The 7,697-nt window shown below is 32.4% G+C and overlaps 2 long non-coding RNA genes and 1 pseudogene across 2 annotated transcripts; all 3 read left to right on the forward strand.

The window, feature by feature from the left end:
* The first annotated feature begins 969 nt into the window (after positions 1-969).
* On the forward strand, positions 970-3,058 carry LOC133816226 (uncharacterized). Its single transcript, XR_009885092.1, has 3 exons — positions 970-1,117; positions 1,887-2,071; positions 2,972-3,058. It is a non-coding gene; the product is annotated as an uncharacterized LOC133816226 (long non-coding RNA).
* A 405-nt stretch (positions 3,059-3,463) lies between these two features.
* On the forward strand, positions 3,464-4,500 carry LOC133816227 (uncharacterized). The gene is made up of 3 exons (XR_009885093.1): positions 3,464-3,522; positions 3,918-4,277; positions 4,388-4,500. It is a non-coding gene; the product is annotated as an uncharacterized LOC133816227 (long non-coding RNA).
* Positions 4,501-6,526: 2,026 nt separating this feature from the next.
* LOC133820292 (small nucleolar RNA R71) lies at positions 6,527-6,609 on the forward strand (annotated as a pseudogene).
* The last annotated feature ends 1,088 nt before the right edge of the window (positions 6,610-7,697 follow it).

Below are 7,697 nucleotides of genomic sequence, written 5' to 3' on the forward strand. Positions count from 1 at the left end.
AGAGTCATCAACATGCAAGTTCATACCAAAGTATTTTTCACAAAAGTCAAGTAAGTCTTTTCCATCATTTTCACATATACTATCTATCATGTTAACTTCATGCACTTCTTCACAAATACTATCTATCATGTTAACTTCATGCACTTCCTCACACTCAACAGATTTAACCACATTAAATACATTCAATTCAACAGTCATATTTCCAAAAGATAATTTCAAAACACCATTACGACAATTTATGATTGCATTAGATGTAGCTAAGAATGGTCTACCTAAAATGATAGGAATTTGAGCATGCATGTTTTCCACAGGTTGAGTATCAAGAACAATGAAGTCAACAGGAAAATAAAATTTATCAACTTTTATCAAAACATCCTCTATAATGCCTCTAGGAATTTTCACAGAATGATCGGCTAATTGAAGAGTTATAGCACTACTACAAAATACCATTTACGGGACACTTTTTTAGGACACGCACCTAAATGCAAGTCCTTAAAAATATTTATAGAGTTTTTAGGACACTCATTGAGAGTCCTGAAAAAACACAATTTAGGACTAGCAATGAGTGTCCTAAAAGAATATGCGAGTCCTAAAAAAGTCTGGGCTAAAAAAATAAGTGTTTTATTTAATAATTTTGAGGACTTGCTTTGGGAGTCCTTAATACTCTTTTAGGACTCGCAATGAGTGTCCTAAAAGAATATGCGAGTCCTAAAAACATATGGGCTAAAAAATAAGTGTGCTACTTAATAATTTTAAGGACTTGCTTTGGGAGTCCTTAATACTCTTTTATGACTCGCAGCGAGTCCTAAAAGAGTATTAAGGACTCCCAAAACAAGTCCTTAAAATTAGTATGTAAAACACTTAAAAAAAGCTATCATAATTTTTGAAATTATCGGGTTAAAGAACTCATCAGCACTACATTTGGGGATTTATTCAAAATCACAACATTTAGGGCTGGCAGAGAGGTGAACGGCAGTGACGGTGGTGAACGGCGTCGACGGCAGCTGGGTTCTCGGCTCCAGCAGTCTCGCCGGCGGCGTGCTTCTTGGCGTGGGGTGCTGGTTGCTCATGGTTCCAGCAGCAGGTGGTTCCGTCTCTGGCGTGCTTCGGTTTCCAGGTATTGTTTCTTTGCTTATATATATATATGTATATATATATATATAGACCACACATCACAAATAAAAAGTTGTATGTGGTGCCTGTACATAAACATCAACATACGTTAATTAGGAATGATAAGTAGATTGATTACTGATTTCTTTTACATTTCTAAGCTTACATTGTTCATCCTCCATGATGGAAATGTATATGAAGCCCCCAATACTGTGAAGAAATAGTGTGTCCAAAAGTAGTTACCAACATAGCTAAAGATGAATATCCAAAGAGTAGCCTGCCAGAACAAGTTCAGACAGAGTATCATAACACTGTAAAAAATTAATAGAAATTTTGCTCTAACAAGTTTACAAAATTTATGAAGAGTCTTTCTCAAATTCCTGTATCACTACAATTTAAAAGATAATACATTTCTACACAAAATTCCAAAAGGGTCTTTGCTTGATAAGAGCCTTCAACGAAGGGCTGAAGCTTTTCTCCTCTGACCCAACTACACTAAATAATACCTAAAGAGTACTATTGTTTTTCTTAGATAAAATTCCCACTCTGTTTTGTTTTATTTTAGATGATATAGGTTTCAATGTAGCAGCTGAAAAACTTTGATAATTTAGTGAACAGTCTATGCTTCAATTTTCTCCTTGAAGATTTTGGTAAGCCTCACTTATAGAATATGTGCTACAAATATGATAAAAGATTTGAAAGATTACAAAATATAAAAACAAACGATTATTAACAAAAGTGTGAAAAATTGATATGATATTTTGGTGGTGCAGGGTGCAGTGTCAGTGAGATTTCAGATACACGAAACGAGCTTATGCATTGTGTGTAGTCATCTGGCTTCTGGGGGCAGACAAGGAGATGAGAAATATAGAAACTCTAACGTGACAGAAGTTCTATCAAGAACAACTTTTCCCAGAGGTGCTTTGCTTGATTTGCCTCAGAAGATTCTGGACCACGAGTACATATACTTAAACCAGTCCAAACATATAATTAATTAAATACACAATTTAATATTCCCTTTCTTGTCAATCTTACTCTCGTCAATGTTTCTTTCACTAGAGATCGAGAAAATAAAGACAGCAAAAATTAATTTATTGAAAGCTTTAAAGTAAAGTAATAATAATATTATTATTATTATTGTTGGGTCTGCTTAATTCCATATCTGAATTTGTCGTAAGTACAGCTATAGCAGAGGCTTGAATGCCGCCATAAATATAAAATTGTTTTTTTTTAGTGTATTTTTATGATCAATTGGGGAGTTTAAAATTCAAAAGGGGCAATGAGTATATAAAATCCAATGGATTGTTGATTAAGAGCCTGAAAAGATCGATTGCATTTACTGGTAGCTAGACAGTCTCTATGTATATGTTTTTTGATAAATTAAAATATTGGCAAGTAGTTGATATCCTCATAAATATCATAATGATAATAATAATAATAATAATAATAATAATAATAATAATAATAATAATAATAATAATAATAATAATAATAATTAAATAGTATTATGTGTCACTTAAAAATTTTTGTTTTCTTACTATAAACATACATAAAGATGGAGAGATTTAGTTATCTTGTGTTGGATTGATATATTCAATATCATCACATGACAAAATTTATCCAATCATATCAAATCTAATCCAAGTTTCCAAACATGATCTAAAGTAATGAGGGAGATCCTAAATAAGATGTATCAGTAAAAACTTGGTAATGATCAGTAAAGAAAAAGTACCATTTATCAAGTTCAAAATTGCAGCAGCACTTGTGTTTAGTGTTGGCTGTAACAGAGGACCAATCACCATAGCTGGGTTAATTGTAACCATGTCAATCCTCTTCTCATTAACAAACTTCCATGCAGCATCCTCAGCCAAAGTCTTCGAAAGCACATACCATAACTAGAACCAAAAGAGAGGAAAGTGATCAAAACCGATAAAGCATACATACCAGAAGACAGAATTCATACTCTTTCAAAAGCCTTTCAGCAGTCTAAACAAGAAGACAGCAAGGCCCGTTTGGTTAGGGAGAAATGCATAAAATGGAAAAGAATCTACTTTTATTATTTTTCTTCATTTGGTTAGAAACTAATGGATTGGAATAGCATTCTCATGAAATGGTTCTTTACACCATTTTGGTGAAAGGTCACTCCAAAGCATAATTAGAATCTTTTACTCATGTCTAAATAAAAAAAGCTCTTAAAGTGTTTATTAGACAAATAATAGTTGTTGATGCAAGTGTGACTTGTAAAAGAATATACAAGTATGTATGCATATATTTGTTGTGTTGATTTTAACCTTTTTAAAAGAGCATGTCAACATCTAACATTTTTCTTGTTTTATAATGTTAATTAAAATGAATAGGTTAATATTTTGATTGGTCTTAAAGCATTGGATTGGTAGCTAATTGCAAGAGGTATGTTGCATTTGATTTAGTTTTAAAAAAATTCAATATTTTACAATTTTGAATGATAACTGTACTACTTTAGTGGAGTTTGAATATCTTAGATATTCATCCGTAGTGAAGTAGGTTATGGGAATTGTGTGCTGCGGTGATAACGGAAGATTGAGAACTTGCATGTCTTAGTGAAGTAGGTTATGAGAATTTTGTGTGCTGCGGTGATATATGGATGAAAACCTGTGTGCTGTTTGATTTGTTTGACATATTGGTGTTGATTGTGACAGATGGCTAGGCTAGTAAATTAGGGGATATGCTGCCCGATTTTCTATAATTTTTTTTGTACTTAGTTTTGTTTTGTATGTTTATTTTATTTTATTTTCTTAATTTTAATTTTTTATTAAAACAAATAGGCGCAATATGGACAAAGAATGGATGTCAGCTGATAGGATGTCAGTAGAATATATAAAAGGGGTCGATGAGTTTCTTAAATTTAGTTTGGATCATGCCAAAGATCCAAACTATATTTGTTGTCCTTGTAGTAAGTGTGGAAATATGAAAAAGATGTCTGCCACAATAATAAAAGAACTGTATAGTTTATGTATATGTAAAGATGTTTAAGATATTTAATACTAAGAATTGTACATGTATTACCAATCTTTATATAGTGTCGTAAACAACCAAACAATATCGACTGCGGATATTACGTTATGAGGATGATGAAGAATGTACTTATCAATGCCCCTCATATCAAACATTTCTTGTCGAAACAGGTAATAAACAATATACAACTACATAGTATTAATCTAGTACAATTTTTATATATGCTTTGAATTTATTACCACTAACATAATTATAATTATATTTTTGTTTTTTTTTTCAGTTCACCTCCGACAAACCATATACTACTCAAGAAATTGACGAAGTTAGAGAAGAATGGGCAATGTCATTTTTACAATTGGTTAGAGAAAAATGAATGATGTTATAGCTAGCTAATTACAATACATGTTTAGAAATTTTAAATTTATATTTCGTAAAAAATTTTTGCCATTTTTTTAGTATTTTCTTTTCAAATTTCTTTTGATAGATATTCGACACTCAAATGGATATATATTTTTAAATCAAAATTAAAATTGTAGCTGTATTTTTTTTTTAAAAAAATTACTTTTAAGGTCATGTAAAGCGAGTCCTAAAAAATTACCTGCGAGTCCTAAAAAATTACTTAAAGCCACTCAACCCGATTTTTTAGGACTAGCGTTGCGAGTCTTAAAAACTTAATTAAAGGCACTCAACCAGATTTTTTAGGACTCGCAAAGCGAGTCCTAAAAACTTAATTAAAAGCACTCAACCAGATTTTTTAGGACTCCCATTGCGAGTCCTAAAAACATTATTTTAGGACTCGCAAAGCGAGTCCTAAAAACTTAATTAAAGGCACTCAACCAGATTATTTAGGACTCGCTAAAAAATCTTAGTTCTTAAGGCTCTCAAATAGAGGACTCGCGCCCCGCGAGTCCTAAAAATTTTTTTAGGACTCGCAATGCTAGTCCTAAAAAACTATTTTTGTAGTAGTGTAGAGGTAGGTTTTAGCTCACCAAGACCAAGTTGCTTATAAACAGAATAAGGCAATAAATTCACACTAGCACCCAAATCAAGTAAAACTTTGTTAATAAAATGATCACCAATAATGCATGAAATTGTGGGACACCCAGGATCTTTATATTTAACAAGACTCTTATATTGAATAATGGAACTAGAATGTTCAGTTAAAAATGCATTTTTAGGAACATTAGTGTTTCTTTTAACAGTACAAAGATCCTTTAAAAATTTAGAGTAGGCAGGAATTTATTTAATGGCATCTAAGAAAGGGATATTGATACTAACTTGTTTAAAAACTTCTAAGATGTCATTATATTGGCCGCCTTTTTTAATTGGAAGTAATCTTTGTGGGAATGGGGCTTTTGGAATGAAATGATGGATTGGAGTTTCCTTGTTTGAAAAGTCATTGGCATTAGAACTAGAAGGCTGACTCTTTTCTTTTTCTTTTTCTTTTTCGTTTTCAACCTCGGGTATGTAATCGGGTTTGACAATGTTCTTTCCGGATCTAAGAGTTGAAATTGATTTGACTTCTCCATTATGACTAGACTTTCCTATCTCATATTGACCTTTTGGATTAGGGATAGGTTGACTAGGGAATGTTCCTTTTTCTCTATCAGCTAAAGCAGTGGCGAGTTGTCCTGCTTGTGTCTCGAGTTTGGTAATTGATTGAGATTGATTTTGTAGGATTTGTTGAGTGGATTGCATAAATTGTTGTAAGGTATCTTCTAAGGAAGGTTTCCTTTGTTGAGGATATGGTTGATTTTGTGGGGCATGAGTTTGGTTTTGTGTGTTGTATTGGTGCCCTTGATTTATTTGGGGTTGGTTTGGTCTCCATGAAAATTTCGAATGGTTTCTCCAATTTGGATTGTAGGTGGATGAAAATGGGCTATCATTTGGTTTCCCATAGGCATGAAGTGCATTGGCCTCCTCAGAAAAGGCTTCTTGGTAGGAAGGACATGATTGGGCATTATGGCACAGACTATCATTTGGGCTATCATTTGGTTTCCCATAGGCATGAAGTGCATTGGCCTCCTCAGAAAAGGCTTCTTGGTAGGAAGGACATGATTGGGCATTATGGCACGGACTAGAACATATAGAACAAACATATTTTCTTGGTTGAATTGGTGAGTTTATAGTTTGACTTATGGCTAAAGCTTCTACTTTTCTCGCTAATTTGTCTAAGGATGTTCTTAAGTCTACTTCTTCTTTTACTTCATACCTTCCTCCTCTTTTTGGTGAATTAGTTGACCTAGACCTAGGATCAAAATAATTCCATTGTTGTGAATTGACAGATAAATCTTCAAGGGCGTCCCACGCCTCTTGTCCTTGAAATTTTAAATTTTTTCCAGTATGCATAGATTGAATCATTTGACGATTAGAGGGAGTCAAACCATCATAAAAATATTTTACAAGTCTCCATTTTTCAAAACCATGATGAGGACACTTTAATAATAAATCTTTAAATCTTTCCCAACATTCATAAAACTCGGAGATTTCTCTCCTTAGACTATCAGTTTTAGACATTGGAAAAAATTTCAACAAGAATTTATTATAAAGTTGATCCCAAGTAGTTATAGACCCTGTGGGAAGGGAATTTAACCAAGCTTTTGATTTGTCTTTTAATGAAAAAGGAAACAATCTTAGTTTGACCGACTCATCAGAAAAATTTTGAAATTTAAATGTTGAGCAAATTTCTAAGAAATCTTTGACATGCATGTAAGGATCTTCTCTATCTAACCCATAAAAAGATGGCAACAATTGAATGATTGCTGGTTTAAGCTCAAAATGAGTAGTAGAAGTAGTAGGTAAAACAATGCATGAAGGAGCATTAGATGAAATAGGTGCAAAATATTCAAGCAAAGTTTTTTCAGGCACAACATTTTCATCAACAGGATTAGCAATAGGTTCCATGATGCTCAAATTTTTACTAACACTTTCAATTTCAAGCAAAGATAAACGTCTTTTTACTAATCGTTTTTTAGAGTTACATTCCCAATGATGCATACAATTTTAACAAACAAGGAAACAAGGATAATCTCAAACAAGCAATTTTCTGATGTGAAAGATCAGTTAAAACCGTAACCACAGAGCATACTTATAATTTTTAGAGATTTCACAACAATATAATTCTTATGGTTTACTTGTCCCCAGGCCTATTTGATTCCACTTACTCGCGCACTACTAACAACTCCCCGAGGTTAATTAGTAGAGGCGGATTGGGAATTTTGTTCAAATTTCCTTTAGGCAAAAATTGCTTATGGTGAAAGGACAAGATTTAGGTTTTTTTTTTTTTCAAGTATTTTTCACAATTATAGAATAATATGATAAAAGGTAAAGAAAAATAAGGCAAAATTAAATAAGACTAAAATTTAGGCAAGAGTAGGGAGGCATAGCATGCCATCAACCATAACAAAATTAAGGTAAAAATTAGGAGGCACAAGTGCCATCAACTATTAATTTGCGGAAATTAAATAAAATAAAAATACAACAAAATAAATAAAGAAAATTACAACAAAGGTTAGGAGGCACAAGTGCCGTCAACTAAAAAAAGACAATAAATATAAATATATAAGTATATATATATATTTTTAAGGGTG

This window comes from Humulus lupulus, chromosome 2, assembly GCF_963169125.1.
Source record: "Humulus lupulus chromosome 2, drHumLupu1.1, whole genome shotgun sequence".
NCBI classification, from domain to species: Eukaryota; Viridiplantae; Streptophyta; class Magnoliopsida; order Rosales; family Cannabaceae; genus Humulus; species Humulus lupulus.